This window comes from Elephantulus edwardii, unplaced genomic scaffold, assembly GCF_000299155.1.
Source record: "Elephantulus edwardii isolate Elephantulus edwardi_28Jun2011 unplaced genomic scaffold, EleEdw1.0 scaffold00026, whole genome shotgun sequence".
Taxonomy (NCBI): Eukaryota; Metazoa; Chordata; class Mammalia; order Macroscelidea; family Macroscelididae; genus Elephantulus; species Elephantulus edwardii.
Genome location: NW_006399776.1, coordinates 21,242,134 through 21,247,596, shown reverse-complemented (window position 1 = coordinate 21,247,596; position 5,463 = coordinate 21,242,134).

Here is a 5,463-nt window from a genome sequence, read left to right as displayed (position 1 = left end):
AATAACAACGTCAGTCTGGAGACTAAGGTACCTGATCCAGGCCATAGTCTTTGTAATTACTTGCTATGCATCAGAAAGCTGGACAATGGCTAGGGATGATAGGAGAATTGATGCCTTTGGGCTGTGGTGCTAGAGTATTGAATATACTAGGGACTGCTAAGATAACAAACAGGTTTACCCTAGAGAGGGTGAGACCAGGCAATTCCATGGAGGCAGGGATTCTGAAGCTTCGTCTAACATATTTTGGGCATGTCCCTTGGAGAGGGACGTCATGCTTGGGAGGGTGGAGGGACAGTGCAAGAGGGGAAGACCCTCAATGAGATGGATTGATTCATTGACTGGGGTAATGGATGTAGGTGTGTCAGAGACAGTAAGATTGGCCCAAGATAGAGTAGAGTTTAGGGCTGTTGTACAGGGGTCACTATGAATAACTTGTAACTCTGTGGCATATAACAACAGTAAGATTGCGGGAGAGGAGGGAGCTGTGGAGGATTATTTGACAGACCATGAACACCTACAGTTATGGGTGAAGGGAAGGATGATGTGGAACGAATGGATGGATGATCAGACATTGTGTGTATTGTAATTTTTCCTGTGAAACAGAATGTGCATGAATGATTAGGGGGAGGGAATCCCCTTGTGCATTGTAAACTTTCACTCAAATCACAATTTTTTTTTAAAAAAAAAAAGGAAAGAAATCAACCTTAGCAACAGAGATTCATGTGATTTTTTCAGTAGCAGGCTGGGGAAATATGCAACAAGTAGCAAATTTTAAGCCTTATAAAATCAGTCCAGGAAGTAAATGTGGTATTGTGCTTAAGAGATAAAAGAAAATGAAAGGCATACAAGAAAAAAAGTTGTCTTTAAAAAAATATGATTGAATTCTGATTTATAAATTTTAACTCAAATAATAAAGAAATGAAATTGTAAATAAAAGAGATATGGAAAGGAATTTTCTCCACAGGTAATGAGGCAAATGTTGTTTTTATTGCTGTGAAATGCCATCCGGTTGTTGTTAGGTGACGCTTGTGTCACAGAGACCCTGTGTACAGCAAAACAAAATGCTTCCTGGTCCAGTTTGAGTGCACTGAGGCAGCTTTTATATCAATCCATCTCCTGGAGGACCTTCCTCTTTTTTTTTTTCACTAACCATTTTCTTTAGCTTTACTCTCATAACCAGTCCAAAATATGTGAGTCCACGTCTCACCGTATATCTTCTGAGGAGCATTCTGACTGTACTTCTAAGACGTATGGACTTTGTCTTTCTGATAGTTCATGTTATAATCCAAATTGTTCACCAACACCATAATTCAAATGCATCAATTCTCGTTTAGTCTTTTTCATTGTACAGCTTTTATGTGAGACAATTAAAAGCATTGTGGCTTTGGTCAGGCACATCTTAACCCTCAAAGTAACATCTTTGCTTTTTAACACTTTAAAGGGGTCTTTGGTAATAGAATTACTCAGTGCAATTTGCCATTTGATTTCTTAATTGCTACTTCCGTGATGTTGATTGTAGAGCCAATAAAAATATTTTTGTAATTTAATATTTTGATTAAGCAGTTTTAATATTTCCTCTGTTTATCATGCCATTGCTTATTGGTTGTGTTATAAGGATCTTGTTTTATGTTGAGGGATGATCTATACTGAGGGCTATTTTATCTTCATTAGTAACTGCTTTAAGCAAAGTGTTATGCTACAACTAAAAAATCATGTCACTAGGAAACCCTACCTAGAAAGAAGAATGAAATAAAATAGAATAAAAATTACAAATATCATAAAGATGTAATAGTCAGAAAGCATAAGAAGATGTAATCATACATCTCACTCCACAGAAATTTAAACTTATGCACAGATATATCAGTGAAATATTTCAACAGTTCTAAATAAAATTCATTTTCATTCAGTGTCATTGATTCTGACCTATTAGAATATTTTTTTCCACACCAGGAAGCAGCTTGCTCTTATATAAATTTTTATTCTATAAGGTTAGATTTTAGACTATAAACAAAGAAGCCGTTACTTTGCCTAGGAAGAAGGAGCTCTAGAAATATGTTAGCTTATATATGTCTTTGATTCCTTTTGCTTAGTCAAGGAGCTTCTGTGGCTACCAGTCAGGCCATGCTCACAGAGGTCAAGTGGAACGTCTTAACTGGGGTCAGATACAAGTCTTGGATATAAATAGCAGGGAGTTTCAGAATCAAGAATTTTTTTAAAAAAAAGTGCACCATGAAGAGAGTTTGACCTAAAAAAGATTTCTAAACCTTGTTCACAAAGAGTTGTGCTGCTAACCTAAAGTTCACTCTTCTCTGGTGGTTAGAATAGAACAGCAGCTCTGAGAAACAAAAGTGTACAATCACCTCTTGTTTGATTTACAACTTCAACGCCCCCTTGGAGAGTTATCTATAAGTTTATTCCTATTCCATGACAATGAGGTTTTTGTTGTTGTTGTTGTTTTGGTTTGCTTGTTTTTATTTTTTTTAAACATCAATTCTCTTGAGAATACCTCTTCTCTTGCTAACCTTCCCATGGCTGAGAAGAAAGTAAATACACAGGCTGAGTTCTATTTGTCAGTAAATACAGATTAAGAAGAATAGAGAGCAAAGAGATACTGTTCTAGTTCAACAGGTACTGGCACTGCCCCTATCAATATCTGTTTCACTGCTACCTGGGTGGCCAAAGACACAGAAATATCTAAGTTTTTCACCCTTACAAGATTGCCTTCAGTTCCAGTGTTCCAGTAATCAGCAGACATTGCATCAATGGAGGTGAGAAAATGAAAAAGAGTCAAAGGAAGCCCCATTTTATATTTCAGATGTTGTTGTTGTTGTTGTTATGTGCCGTAGAGTCGCTTGCGACTCATAGCGACCCTATGTACAACAGCCCTAAACCCTGCTCTATCCTGTGCCAGTCTTACTGCCTCTGACACACCCATCCCGATTACCCCAGTCACTGAATCAATCCACCTCATAGACGGTCTTCCCCTTCTGTGCCGTCCCTCCAAACTCCCAAACATGATGTCCCTCTCCAAGGACATATCCCTCCTTACAACATGTCCAAAGTATGTCAGGCAAAGCCCCTGAATCCTTGCCTCCAAGGAGCAGCCTGGTTTAACCCTCTCCAGGATGAATCTATTTCAGATATACTTTTTAAAAATCAATTTCCTTAACCAAAATTCAGGATGTAAAGTTTGTAAAGTGATTGAAAATTCATTTATGGGAAAGTTTTCACAAAGAAAAACTATTTACATGAATGTATTATATATTTCATCCTCTTAAGGAAATAAATGCAATTAGAATAAATTAGGAGAATTTTGCAAACTTCTGACGTAAAGGGTTGTAGGAAGCTCTGGTTGTACATTCCTTAGAGAACTGTGCTGCTAACCCTAGGGCAGTGCCTCTCTACTGGTTAGAATGCACTAGCTACTCCACAGGAGAAAAGATAGGCAGTCTTCCTCAGCAGTGAGTTACGAGTTGGTTCCAACTCACTGACAGTAATTTTGAGGTTTGAGGGTTTGTGTGCGTATGTGTGTGGCATTCAGTGTTCATAAACATGGAAAATATCTGCAACAAGACTTTGATAGAAAATTAAATAAGACATGCATAAAATGGCCCCTAGACCCTGTCTCCCCTTGTCTCTTTATTTTACACTTCCTCTTACACTTCACAGACTTATGTGCTCAGTGAACATTTAAAAAATCAAATAAATATGTCTTCTTTCTTTCATCTCATCTTTCCTTTCTTTTGTGTTTTCCCTTTTCTCTATACTTTTTTCCTCTAACATTGAGAAGAATGGGAATCCTAGAACATTTAATTGTGCTCATAGGAAACCTATATCTAGACCAAGATGTTGTCTGAACAGAGGAAGGGAACACTCACAACATGACACAAAATAAGGAAATATGTGTATCAGAACTGTATTCTTTCTTCATACCTCTTCAATCTATTGGCTGAACAAATCATTCGAGAAGCTGGACTATATGAAGAATAATTTGACATCAGGATCCTAGCAAGATTCATAAACAATCTGCATTAAGCAGATGACACTACCTGACTTGCTGAAAGTGAGGAGGACCTGAAACACTTACTGCAGAGGATCAAAGACTACAGACTTCAAAATAAGTTATAGCTCATCATTAAGAAAACAAAAATCTTTACCACCCTGCAATAGGCAACATTGTCATAGATGGAAAAGTGATAGAAATTGTCAATTTCATTTTACTTGGATCCACAATCAACACCAGCATCTTTTACTAGTGCTTGGCACTAGCATCTAGGAAATAAAAATGCATATTGCATTGGTCAAGTCTGATGTCAGAGACCTCTTCAAAGTACTGAAGAGCAGCTATGTCAGATTTAACCACCTAGAACCTTGAAGAAAGGAGCTTCCACATTTAAAGCAGATTGTCTCTTAGCAGAAAAAGACAAAGTATGTGTGTATGCATGTATGTGAGCAATCATATAGCATAATAGAGGCAAAACATAACACCTTAAAATGTACAGTGAACCTCGAAACTTGTCGCCTATTTAAGGAAAGTATTGTGAGTTTGCTTTCTTAGAAAAGAGAAAAATTAAGTAGAGGATTATGGAACAGACCATCAACTACTCATATGCAAGTTCAAATTAAAGCTAAAGAAGGCCAAATCATATCTACAGGAATCAAGATCTGATCTTAAGTCTATCCCCCTGAATTTAAAAACCAACTAGGGAACAGATTTGAAGCCTTGAACACTAATGAACGAATACCAGATATGAGAAGATATCAAGATCGTCCATGAAGATTGCAAAAGGTAGAGGAAAAGATAGAGGAAAAAGAAAAGATCAAATGGATGTCAGAAGACACTCTGAGTATTTCAATAGAGTGTCGAGAAAACAAAGCAAAGAGAAGACATCAAGAAAGAGTTGAATAGAAGATTTCAAAGAGCAGATCGAGAAGACAAAGCAAAGTATTATACTGAAATGTACAAGGAGTTGGAGTCAGAAAATCAAAAGCGCTGAACTTGCTCAGCTTAAGCTGAAGGAACTAAAAAGCAAATTCAAGCTGCAAGTTGCAGTCCTTAAGGATGCTATGAGCAGAAGACTGAATGATCTAGGAAGCATTAAAAGAAGATGAAAGGAATATACAGAGTCATTGTACCAAAAAGAATTGGCTGACATGGAAGAATTTAAAGAAACAACATATGATCAAGAGGCATTGCAGTAACAAAGTTTAGTAGGGCAGCAAACAATAAATGTTGAAGAAGATGTGGAGAGGTGACAATTTTCATACTCTTTTGGTGGGATTTTAAAATGGTCCAACCACTCTGGAAGACATTTTGGCATTTCCTCAAAAAGCTGAACATAGAAACTCCATATGACCCAGCTATTCCACTACTAGGAATATGAATATACTCTATGGAAATTAGAACTGAGACATAAATGGAGATTTGTACACCAATGTTCATAGCAGCATTATTCATCATGA